The sequence below is a fragment of the Polypterus senegalus genome, chromosome 6 (genome assembly GCF_016835505.1).
Source record: "Polypterus senegalus isolate Bchr_013 chromosome 6, ASM1683550v1, whole genome shotgun sequence".
NCBI classification, from domain to species: domain Eukaryota; kingdom Metazoa; phylum Chordata; class Cladistia; order Polypteriformes; family Polypteridae; genus Polypterus; species Polypterus senegalus.
This window is the reverse complement of record NC_053159.1, coordinates 78901338-78915017: the sequence shown is the minus strand read 5'-3', so window position 1 is coordinate 78915017 and position 13680 is coordinate 78901338. Positions and strand designations below refer to the sequence as shown.

The window sequence follows — 13680 nt, the reverse complement described above, 5'->3', positions numbered from 1 at the left end:
AACCACAACTTTAAAAATAAAAATAAGTTAACAAACAATGAAGACTCACTAATATGCTTGTCTTGTGGTCTTGTATGTATGTTATCATCCAGTTGACGCTTGGAACCAGCCAACTCTATTTAATTTCAAAACCAACAGGGGCGTGGTGGTGCCCACACATAAAGAATGCTGGCAGTCACCTCCAGTTCGCCCACAGGTGGTCGTTCCGAGTGTCACCTAGATGATAAGATGCATACAAGACCGCAAGATCACCCCCAGCCCTACCCAGAAGGGGGTGAGTTAGGGCTGATTTCACCCTACAGTATTTTTAGTTGACCAATGAGAAACATATGTACCAAGTTTCCTGAAAATGGCTCCAGCCATTTGGAAGTGATGCTGGAACATACATATATATGCACACATACACACATACATTAACTTTTATATATACAGTATACTGTAGGTATAGAGAATCACAGCTCCATACAGCTCCTCTTCCAATGCATGCTAGGAGAATCAGTATTAAAAGGGGGTAGAAACTTAGGATGCCACTGAGCCAGTTCTCCACTCTTCTCAGGTGGTGATATTCAAATACAAGATGGCTGAAATATTTTCTCTGGAAAAACTATGCTGTTGCTGTGTTTATAATTCTAAATCTATTCACCGATCCATCTATTTTCAAGCTCACATAATCCAGTATAAATGAAAGGGCAATAAAAGTGTACTCATTTTAAAACAGATATATATGAAAAAAAAATATATATCATGTGTTGCAAGTAAGTATTTTAGTTGTTTTATATTTTTAGTTTATTGATGCAGGCAATATAACCTTAATATGTTCACTTCTTGAATATTTTCCATATTTTGTTACCTAAATGATACTGAAATACTGTCCATTCAAGGATTTTGTGTCACTTATAATAACAGCTGACTCTTTTGCTGACATGACATTTACATCCTCCAGACAATATACGCAAACAGTTAAAAAGAACACCAAAATATTGGTTTATTTTGTTAAAATCTTTGAATGGAAGTTAATAGAAGTTATACTATTCTATATTAAAACACTAAGGTTTGGATGTGTTGCCAGCCCCACAGAGCAATCTGATTGGTCAGTTTGGCTTTGGTGTGATTGGTCAGTTTGGCTTTGGTGATGCAATCATAAGAGAAAGTGTGAATGTGAGGAACACAAGGCAGCGTAAAGGTGAAGGAGCCACCCAGAGAGTCACTTTCAAAGACAGGAAGTATAAAAGTGGCCGGGAGGCTTTACAGGAATTTGTTCAACAGACGGCGTTCTAGTTCAGACACACAGGGATACCAAGAGAAGGCGCTGTTGGTACACATAGGGCAAAAGATATCAGATAATTTAAAATGTATTCTATTACCAGACTTCAACAGGTAACATTACTTTATAATTTGCTAGAGAGTATAAATGAGGAGAACTGACTCTTGGTGACCACACTGCAAAAAAAGACTTGCAAAGCACAGAAAAGTAACCTAAGTAAGTCTGCCTCTGAAGTAATGGGCATGTTTTCTTGTTTTGGTTTTTTATTTGTAGTTTTGAAATTTTATTGTTTTGACTTTGAATCACAGTGGATTTAATTTGGATTTTTTGAAATTAATCAACAGAAAAAAAAGATTCATAACAAAAACAGATGTTTGTAAAGTATTCTAAATTAATTACAAAAGTAAAACACATAGTATAAGATAATTAAACCTTTTAGTCCTGAACAGACTACATTGATATCTAATCCATTGTTCATATTTACGCCTAGCAATTGCACTAAAAGTCCAAATGGGTTAGGCATTTTTCCTACCTCAGTGTAGGTACATGAGAAGTATTTATAAAGTTTCCTACTCTTACACCCAGCTAGGAGTACGAGGTCATGTTTGAGAAAGAATGACATCATGATTTCATGCCCCGCTGAGATGCAAAGTGATACTTTTAATGACATTTTTTTAAATTACCTTGGAAATCATGATTATGCTTTGTAGTTTTCTTATACTAACACTAAGGTATCACCACAAAGATAGTAATAATAGAAATAATAATAATATTAAAAGAAGAATAAGGAAAATATAATAAAGTAAGATAATGAGCAAAGCTGCACATAATTGATGGTGTTATGTGTTAACATATTTTTAGATGTTTTATTGCCATTTTTGTTGCCTTTGTATTTCCATATGTTTATGTTAATTATATCTATTTTGATTATTTTGGGTTAATTATGTACGGTGCCTTTTAAGTTTATTTATGTTCCCTGTTCCTTGAGGGTGGAGCCCCAAGAAGCGAGACCACCTTGTCATCACCACACCTGATCCCTCCCTGTGGCTATTTAGGTCAAAGCCAGAGAAATCTCAGACACAATGCATTGAAGTCTTTTGGAATTGTAAATGCTGTTTGTTGTTTCTGGATTTATTTTTCTGCTTTGTCTTTGGTTTATAATATCCCAATCATATATTGGGTAATTGTTATCTGAGAATTGCCTTTTAGGCAACTTTTCTTTGTTCCTTTTTGAGCTTTTGTAATTTTTTTTTCTTTGGCTAAATAAAGACCTACATTTTATAAAGACCCTTTTCAAAGACTACATTTCCAAGCCAAGGTTTTACAGGTTCTTGTTCTCATGGAATGCACTTGGATATTTTGGGACATTTAAGCTACCTTTGAGGCTTAAATCCCTTTTTTGGCCTGCAAAGCCTGAACCAGGTCTGCAGGATTAGATGTTTAGCCCATTTGAGGTGAGGCCTAATCCAGAGAGGAGTAGCAGGCCTGGCCTGGCTTGTTAAAGCTTTTGGAGGCCTCTCACCTTTTTTTGCTATAGATTTGGCCTCAATTCATGAAAGTTGCCACTTCACCACAGTATCAAAAATAATACTGTAACAAGCACCAAGATGGAAAGACTGAGATACATACACACTGAACGAGAGTTAAGCCGAAAAGGGGTATGTTTATTTAAAACTGAATGATCCATAGCTTTCCCACCGTTATGGCCATGGGAAATGCTTTGTAAAAGTAACAGTTATACTGAAATTAGCTAAAGTCTGGTTCATTCTTCCAGTGTTTCAAATCATCATGATTTCCCCCCTGCATGACCAGGAAGTATGTTCCTATTTTCTTAAACTTTCCCAGGCTTGTAAACTATAACGTGAATCTTTCTGGATTTTTGTGGAATGCAAAGCTACATACCTTTCTCACATTTCACTATTAATCATCCATCTTCAGGTTAATATGCTGACTACTACAATACAGATTGCATCCATGACCACCTTCATGTTGATACTGTGATATCACTAGTAATTCACATGTGTGTGTTCAGCTGATCTTTATGTGTGTGCCAATTTGGATAAATGTAGTTTGCTTTAACACTGCCTCACATGGAGTGATGGGGAAATGTATGAATTTGCATGACACCTCATGTGTTGCACAGCTTCTCCATGCATATGGCGCAATCACGTAACATACATTTGTTATGAGTTTTACTCCATTTATGACAAATCAATATCTTTTTTTATTGTAGTTTATTGTAGTTCAGAGTTTCAAAAATATTCCAACTGACAATCTCTGCCTGAACGCAATCTTCTGGCAGCTCCTAGCGAGTATGGACAGCTCCCAAGCTCTCCAAAATCCTGGTGAAGTTAGGAGGAAAACTGCTAAAATGGTTTAAATCCTACTCCTAATTTGCATCACTTTGAGAAACCATTTTGGGCCTTTTTCTCCACTCTGAGATGCTTGATAAATACAGGCACATATTTTTCAATTCTCAAATACATAAATAAAGTTGATCCAGCAGATTTCTCTCACATACTGAATCACTTGCTTAAGGACATCTGTGGAAAGTAAGAGTAAGTGCATTCAAGACAGAAGCCAGGAAACTCTTCTTAACACAAAGTTCTGTGGAAATCTGAAGTAAACAACGACAGCATCTAACTGGAGAAACAGCTTTAAGGAATTATCTGCATTTGATATTGGGACAAGCTTTCTATCATCTAACAAACATAAATAACACATTAAGTGATCTTTTTTTGTAACATACACTAAGCATGGTCATTTCCCCTCCTTGAACTTACATTAGTACTTATTAGTATTTATTACAATACTTGCCCAGTATCTCTGAGATCTCAGGTTACTTTTTGAACAAATCACAATTGGGAAGAGAAGAGTCCAGGTTTTAAGGTTAACTACATATCTAACTAATTTATTAGCTGTTTCTGGCACTGGACATTGGTGAGATGTTGCATGTTTGTTAGACAAGTAAGCAAGAATTTCACTGTAACTCTGTACTACGGAATAAATATTTTTTTATTTATTTTCCCTGCCTCTTATTAAACAAAAAATAACCTGTTGAGCAATATCATTCAAACTTTTCAAAAAATGTATGCTCAGTAATACAGTAAGTTCTCAAAATGCCGATTCCACCATATCATGGAAACTGTGGGTTTGTTTTGAATTGGATTGTGATACAAGAATTTGGCCTATATGTAATGTCTGTGCAAATGACTTTCCACCAAACATTCTGTGCTTAAGTTTTCAAAAAGCTTTATGATCTTATGTAGGACATAAACAAATTTTTATAATGCTACAAGTGTGTTGCTGATACCTAATTTAAAGCAACTTAAGATTCTCAGAGCTGTAAATTTGTGATGCTAGGGCTTCCCTGTTTCACAAAGGCATTATTCATTTATTTGTACCATTTGTCTATATTTATAACACATTAATAATTTTGATTAACATTTGTTTATAATTTTGAGCTGTACTTAGTTATTTTCTTTTTCTTATCATGATGTAACTCTGTGTTGTCTACTCACATACTTTTGCAGATCTCAAGTATTACCGTGCCCACCCATCATTCTCCCTGTTACCTGTAATGTTATGAAGTATCACATAGTGTTCCTCGGTGTTTTGTTTAACCTTAAAAGACGCATTTATCTGTTTTCAGAACTTAAATATATATATATATATATATATGTTTATGGCTGGCTTTGTGTGAGTCTGATCAGGGGGCTCTTTGAGTCTAGAGGCCTAAAAGAGGTCTTGCAGGGACTGCATGGATGTCCACAATACCACAATAAGGATCCTTTCATGTTATTTAGTTTCAAGTTGCTTTATGTTACTGTTTGTTTTAACTAATTTCTATTTTTATGTGTGTGCATTATGTACAGTAATTAGTAATACAAAGTTTCTGATTGTGTTTTTTTCTGTGAATTTATTATATACAGCCAAAGGACAGTGAGGAATGCTATACAAAAATATACTGAATCGAATACTGTACAACGAATAGAAATTTAGTACCTTTCACAGTCTGTATTCATACATCAAGAGCAGAAAAAGGAACAGAAGACTAAAAATAAAGCCTAATTACAACCATATTTAACCTCTGAGTAAGATGTTGGTTACAATGGTAACTTTCGGCTACCATGCATTAACTGAGCAATAGCATAGCTACAGCAGAATATTTATCTGGACCATGAATATTGTTTATCTTTGAGGAATACATTAAATCGATACAGATTTATTAATCATTTGATAAAATGTATTGTTTCTCAAGATATCTCATAACTCAGAACAGTTATGGTTCAAAACCTTCATGATTTATGTTTTTTGCATGAATTGCCACCTTGTTCTGGGCTGGTTCCTGCTGGGCATGAAATGATTCTAAGATAGGCAATTACAACCCACAACCTTGGAAAGGTTAAGAAATACAAATTCCAAAATACATTTTAGGAATGTGAGGTACTGAGGTAATCTCAACATTGTGTAACACTGGGACAATCTGAACATTGTGTTACCCTATTCGGGAAATTTACACTAGGCAACATATGATAAGAGCATTCCAGACATCAAACTTCAGAACATCAGCAAAAGTTACTATTGTTATCCATTATAGGCAGCGGTTTTGGGCAAGTATAAACAAAAAGAGTACAGAAAATGTATGCATTGGTAGCATATTACATTTTCTTGCATGTGAGGAATATTATGCTAAATTCTTAATGTCTACAGTGATCTGACTTTGAATGGTAAAATATTATTAGATTAAAATAGTACTTTTATGCTGAAATCATATTGTTTTTATTGCAAGACAGTTTGTAAAAGTGCTGATCTTTTGAGACAATATTCTTTTTAAAATTTCTTGCACAGATGGCAATCTTGCTCACTGGTGACAGATAAACTCATCATATAACTACTGAGTCTCATCCCCAGGGTGTCTACAGGAAGGTGAAAATTAGTTTTCATTCATGTATTTAATTAAGTCTGGTCAAGTTTTCTTTAATACTGCTATTAAAGTGGATGTGTGTGTTTTTTGGTGTTTATTTGAAACACTTGCGTAATAGTTGATATGTCTGGCAGAAAACTACTTACCTTTCAACAAATGGGAGCACAACAGATGTTATGCATTTCCGCCGATCCAACCAGCCCCCAGATGTCAGTACGATCCGATCATTTGGTTTCATTACCATTTTTTTTCCCATCCCCTTCACTTTCTCCACCTCACAGCTGGTGCTTTTGCTCTCATGGGTTTTTCATTCATAAGCTCCTTGCTTTCATTGTAGGAGGTTGTAGCCAGCTTTGGGTAGTTCTATGAAATGAGAGCATGGGAACAAAAAAACTTAAATTGTTAACTAAGGCAATTTTAAAATTATATTTGGATTGACCAAATTTGGGAGTTTAGAACAATAGTGAACTAGCTTGATGTAAAATGATTTCAGAAAGTCAAGGAATATGTGCAAGCCTCTAGTTCATGAAGCTTGTATGTTTGGTGTGTAGTTCTATAGTTATTCATAGTGAGCAGAAACAGACTTTAGCTACAGAAGAGTGAACTTTTTTCTTATATAACACAAAATAACATTAATTACAAAGTCTTTAACACAAATTTAAAAAGCAATATGGACAGAGACATATGTATGGAACAACTTTATTGATTATATGGGACACACATTATAATTAGTGTGAGAAAAATGTCACCTAAGTCATTGGGATAGATAGAAGATTGTTTTGAAACATGAATGTGTAATCTTCTTGGATATAAACTCATTTGCATATTATTGACATTTCACATATATTTATGAAATATTTTTAAAAGATGTTTTCCAAATTATCTATAGTATAGGTTGGACTCGTCTCAGAGCACATTGAAACTATATTAGAAAGGGTAGAGCAGGAAAAAGTGTTCCTTTAATGTGAGAAGTGACATCCTTCACACTTTCTACAACTCTGTGATGGCCAGTGCAATTTTCTATGCTGTGGTGTGAAGGGCTGGTAACATCATTTCAAGAGAGGCCCATTGAATCAACAAGCTGAGTAAAAGGTCAGGCTTAGTTATGGGACACACAGTATTTAATTATCTACCTATATATGTAATTATTTATTTATAGAGCTACTGCAAAAAGTTAAATTTCCCTATGGTGACATCTATCTATCTATCTATCTATCTATCTATCTAATACTATTGTCTCAACTGAGGCATGGATTACAATTTTAACAAGTCATAGCTCAGAGAAACTCTGACAGGCAAAAGGAAAATTTTGTGTTACAGTTTACAGTTTTCATCTAAATTACAGGTACAGTAGTAAGTACAGAAGCAGCATAGTTAAGCTTTATTTCTTTGTATAGCATTATTCTTGCCTCTTTTATAATAAAATAGACTTTTTGTTATAAATGTCAGTGAACACTTTTTTCTTGGTAGTTTAATGGAGTAATAGTTCTCATTTGGCCCAGAAAACACTACACCCCATAAAACATCCACCTATTAGACTAACTTACTTTTGTCATGTTTTGTATTAAATTCGACTTCAACCAAACTGTCATAATGAATCAATTTGACCATTTATCTACTACAGATTGCTGTCCTCCATGCTTAGTAGCATTTTGGACCAGTCTAAGCTTATTAATGTCTCAGTGCAAATGGATGTGATTTGTTCAGTGTGTCCTCCTATGCATATGTACTTTACATTTATTTGGAAACAGTTTAAGACACAAGCTTGGCACTTACATTTTAACAGATGGTTTATTTCATCAGACAGATGGACTCAGAGTTCACTTTTCTTCTTCTCTAGCTTCTCATTTCAGCTTGGTCTAACTCCAGGTCTGAAAGGGAAATATTTTAGAGATGAAGCTTGACTAATTTTCTCACCTACTAGATCCACTTCATTGTTTCCATTACTCCGTCACATTTTTCAATAAACATTAATAAATGTTAAAAATGTTCTTTTTAAATGAATCTGTGTCAAAGCAAAACTTCCACCCCGCCTCTCTGCATTTTGAATGGCTATACAATTGCAGAAACAGCAACAATCCTCTGATGATTACTTTCATTAAAATGATTTTTTTGCTCCATGGATAAATGTGGGAATTCTGAGTTCTTTGTTTTCCTGCTAGCAACCTGTGCCTTTTGCCTTTGTAATACAAACAGACATGCATGATTTAATGTAGAATATGGGAAACTTTCAAGCATTCTGAAAAACAATGACTTTACTGTTTGTAATTTCTAGTTTGGGTTAGGGATCCATTTCCTTTTGTGGTCAATCTAGGACACCTGTAATTAATAAGTTTGTGTCTTGTTCAAGACTTTTCCGATCCTAAACATCAAGTGTTTTTTTTCTTTTCTTTTTTTTTGTTTAAGGTTAACAAAGCATAAAATACACTGCACAGATAAATTATTTTACACAATCTTAAAAGGCAGAACAAAGCAGTTATAAATTATTTATAGCTAATATTTTTTCATAAATCTAATACTCTGTATGGCTATATATTGAAGCTGCTTGCAAATTATCCATAACAATAAATAACAATACATGCTTTGTATGTCATCGTCTAAGAAATCGGTTTCACTTGAATGGTGAGTCAAACTTAATTCAATCTGAGCTTCATCAGTAGTAATGCCTTAAACAATAATAGCAAGTAGTGCAGTGAAAAAGAAAAGCAAATGTATGTCAAATAAAATGAAATGACCTGTTGAGATCTTAAATAGTGCTTAGCTAGCATTAACCACAGCTGAAAGGCTGAATAAAAAACACTAGTATATATATATATATATATATATATATATATATATATATATATATATATATATATATATATATATATATATATATATATATATATCTGCTAGAGTAGCAAAACACACCAGAAACTGTACTCAATAAAATAATATGAATTACTATGATCACATTTTGATAAAAGCAAGTTTTGGCTTTTGAAAATCAACATTCAGTATGCTACAGCTAAAATGAAAATGAGTATGTGCAATACATTCTATATACATGTTATGTTTTTCACAAATGAATGAAAAATGTTATATACTGTAGCAAAATGGTTCATAATGGATATATTAATATTGGCTGTAACAATTTTTTCCTGTAGAAGAATTACTTTGAGATGCAAACGGATCTTACCCGCAGTCAATTTAAATTTAATGTGATTTTAACTTCATTTTGAGTTCCTGACTTAGTGTAGAGAGAAGAAAAAGGAAATTATTTGTCTTCTAATCTCTAGCTAACACACTGTTACACAATTTAGTTTATGAACTCACACCTGTTACTTTTTACGGAACTTTATTTAGATGAACTTGGATGCCAAAAACACATTTTCTCCACAGTTAGAAGTTTAAGATTTGAACAGCTGTTATGAAAGGGAAAATTAACATTATGCCCAGGACATTTATAGTTTCCAGCAATGTTCTAAAGGAAATTAATGCCACCACTGCAGACTAAACTGAGGAAGCTTATAGTTAATGACATTTAAAGCAATTTGAAGATATATCAAGTAGTTTAAATGATAATTAGTTATTGTTGAGAAAACAGACAATGGTGATAGCTATTAGTCCAAGGGAAGAAGTGGCACCCCCAAGAGAAAGAAACATAATAAAATCCTGGGAGGAAGGCGGGTCCATTACTTGTTTATGAGGAGTGACAGAATTTGCTTTTTTTTCCAAACTTGTTTCCTTTCTTCAGCTCTTCCATCATTAAAGCATTTTTTTTCACACAATTATCCCATTCACTGTTTTGCCTAAAAAAATCATGCCGTATTTGAGTATTTTGGAAATTATTATTGATCGTAAAGGAAACTAGGGTCATAGCACTAAGCGAAGAACAAAGAGTTATAGTATTATGTATTTTAGGGTGGATGATTTCTTCACCATGTTGTTCTTTTCAAATCTCATGTATAAAACAAAATTAGCATTTTGCACTGTAATTTATGTTCTTCTTTGTTTCATCACATATAACAAAAGTAGAAACAATATTAATTCACTACAAAACATTCATCTTCTGAGAAAAAAATAACTTTTGTAGTCCTGTCTTTTCTGCAAGTGTTCCTAAAATATATCCAAAAATAATTACATAATGCAGAAGGCAAAATTGCTTTTTTGTTATTTGAAAAATAAAAATCAATTTTTAAGTTGTCTTACTGTTGTGTCTCAACTGGAAGAAAAATAAATACAACTTATTCAAGAGGTCCATTTTAAGATTTTTTATTCCATTATCAGCTTTTTTCTTACACTTCAGTAAAATGTTCAGTTTTAAATGACAGACTTAAATTATTTTGAAGGTCCATCCTCAGAAGTGCCTGACATATAATATTGCAGGTACAATACACCGCCTGACAGGATGAGATAATTGGTGAACAGACTAATACAAAGTTTTGGACAATTCAGTTTTAAACAAGAAAGTCTGAATCAGCGTTAGTCCCCATAATATGGGGTGTTCATAAGAAATATAATGACTTACTTCATGATTTAGAACTACATAATAAAAAAAAAGACAAAAATAACATATTCATATTCACTGACCTTGAAATTGTCTAAAATAATATCCCACATGCTTATGTTTGACATTGGTCATTTTTATCCTTCTGGGGGTGGCTCTTAGAGGGCTAGAACCACTGGTAAACAATCAAATATCAAAATATTATCATATTCATGATGAACATCCTCAAAATAGCATAAAACAACACTCCATATTACCGATCACAGTTTTCTTAAAGTTTTGTGAAAACAAGTAACTTTGACCCCTAGATTCCCATTAAGGGGTGAACCGCTGAGGTTGTCTGATGAGGCAGGAACAACTTCAAGTCCTTCTGATCATCTATGCTGAATGCCCCTGTTGACTTATTATTTTGAGTGTGTAATTTTCTGAAAAAAATATGGTTCAAAATGGCAGTATATACAGTATATAACAGTGTGCGTGTATGTGTATGTATATATATATATCACCTGACCCAACACAGATCAGACACAGGAGGCACGTATAAAATGAAAAGACTTTTTATTTTTCTTCAGCTGGAGGGTCTTCCCCGTAATCTCTCCGACCACAACTCAGTCCCAAATAAAGTACCGCACACTAAGCACGACATCCGGCTGCACTTCCAGGTAAGGTGAAACCAGTGCCCAAAAGGGGCCAGCCGCTCCTGTTGCAGCACCCCTTGGCGCCGCCTACAAAACCCCACAGAGCTGCACAGAATTCCAACCCCCATGAAGCCCTGGGGGAGTCTGAAGCACCGCTGCAACCCAGGGATGCTGCCATCTAGTGTCCAGGGGGAGATACTGGGCTTCTCACCCTTGTCCCCTGGCAGATGTGGTGAAAGGGCATCCCGGCCAGGCATGGGCCCCGGCCATCTGTCACAATATATATTGTAGCAATTTGAGTAAATAAGAACAGGAGCACTCGCAGTTGTCAGGGCCTCTTTGATTTTATTTTGATTGACTCAATCCTATACAAAAATGGAGCACACTCGTTGACTCCAAGAATCCTCTAACCCCCAGCACACCTCCGGAACACAACAAAACAAAACATCCCCTCCGAGGTGTGTCCGTCCCTTACAATTAGAAACCTCCCCTTCTAGTACTCCCTTTCCCTCAGACAAGGATAGAAAGCACTGCCTACACGTTACAATATATAAATATATATATATATTGTGAGACTTGCCCGGACACCACCAGTCGGAAACCACATCTTTATAAATACCACACGTTTATTAAACATAATAAACACAGTCCCAAAACACCACACAATGCACAAAGCAATAATCACCCCAATAAAGTCCTTTCTCTCTCAGTCCTTAGCTGCCTGTCTCCTCCTGGGAGCTTTGTCCAACTCCCACTCCCGACTCTAGCTCCTCGATTGTAAGAGGGCGGCCCCTTTTATTCCCACCCGGATGTGCTCCAGGTGGTTGATGACGGCCTTCCGGCAGCACTTCCTGGTGTGGCGGAAGTGCTGCCCTTTGCCCCGGAAGCACTTCGGGCGTCCCTGGTAGGTTCATCCGTCATCTTGCCTGTTGTGGCCAAAGTGACAGTTTTCCAAGTCCCACGAGGCTTACATCGTTCCCTGGCGGTGGCCACGGGTCCCAGCGGGTCAGAAGCTTTTCTTTCTTCTCCCGTGGTCCTCTCCTACTCCAGGGCAATTGTCCCCTCATGACCTGGAAGCTATTAATGTCTCCTTACGGTCCTTTCAGGCATCTGGGTAAGAACCCCTGACATCTGTGACACTGCCCCATCATCAGCGAAGAGCAGTCCTTCGTAGCGGCGATTCCCGCGAGTGTATATTTTAGTTGAAGCGGGCATGAATGGTTGTCTCCCAGGGCCCGTTCCTATAAAAATAAAAGAGACATAGGGGGCAGAGTAGTTGCCCTGATGCCACTGTCTGGCGTTTTTATCTATGTAGTAGGGCCAATGCTCCCCCCTTGACCAGCACCCAGGTCGCCAAAACCTTGGCACCCACTCCCGTTTTGTCCACTCCCCTTCAACAGGTTACATATTGGACTCACCTTTGCTGACTTCAGCGTTTCCCTCTGCCCGTGCAGAGGATGACCTGTCATGCTACGTGAGCTCACAGGCTCACGTCTCCCTTTGTAGGAAGAACCGGCTTTCCCCCTTTGATTCTTCCTTTTTCTCTGGGGCAATCTGAGAGCTTGGGTCTTCCTACGGGAAAGGAAAAGACCCTTTGCCATCTGCGCCCCTGTAGAATAATGCAAGACTGATGCTGGCTCCGGCGGTAGAGCACTAAGACCCACGGCACTTGTCAGCCGGCGTCTTGGCTTCACCCCTTCCAAGTGATCAGTACTTCTTGTCGCTTCCACTGTCGGAGATGCAGCTACTAAGTCCCCGGAACCACGTGGTCCTGGAACGGATTCACCTCACACCTCCTTTTTCCTTTACGGTACCAGTTTCATTCACCTGTACCCCCACGATCCTCCGGTCAAAGATTCCAGCGTTGTGCCTCTCTTACTCATTACGTAAGGTCTGATGTGGCGTGACCACCTTCCCCTTCAGCTTGACTATACAGACTCGAAGGTCGTGTTCTACCTGCTTGACCATCTGCGTCAATCGAAGCATCCTTAACTCTTTTAGGGCGGATGTCGACTTTTGTCGACAGGAGGGGTTGAGGGCGCATGTCGACTAAAGTCGACATCCAGGGATAGAGGGCGATAATCAGCTGTTAATGGCGACAAATCTCACTGTCACGTCACAGGCATTCCCTCTGTGCTTGGAGGAATGCTAGAGTCGTTGACTCGGCAACTAATCCTTGCGTGTGCGTGAGTTGCGAAATGTAAACAATGGCAAGATGGCATCGACATATGACAAGGGAGCGAAGCGAGTGCAGAAAAGAAAACACTCAGCAGACAATGTTTTGCGCATTATCGCAGAGTCGGACTCTAATTTTTCAGAATCAGATTTTATTGACAGTGATCAGGAGATCGAGCAAGAGTGT

The 13680-nt window shown here is 36.7% G+C and overlaps 1 long non-coding RNA gene across 1 annotated transcript in view; it reads right to left on the bottom strand.

Moving 5' to 3' along the window:
- The window catches only part of LOC120530564, a 41884-nt gene extending 33828 nt beyond the window's left edge, over window positions 1-8056 (bottom strand). The window contains exons 1-2 of the long non-coding RNA XR_005633990.1: window positions 7968-8056; window positions 6338-6554 (exon numbers count right to left, since the gene is read on the bottom strand). This is a non-coding gene — a long non-coding RNA (uncharacterized LOC120530564). The remainder of the gene's footprint in view (window positions 1-6337; window positions 6555-7967) is intronic.
- Window positions 8057-13680: the final 5624 nt, after the last annotated feature.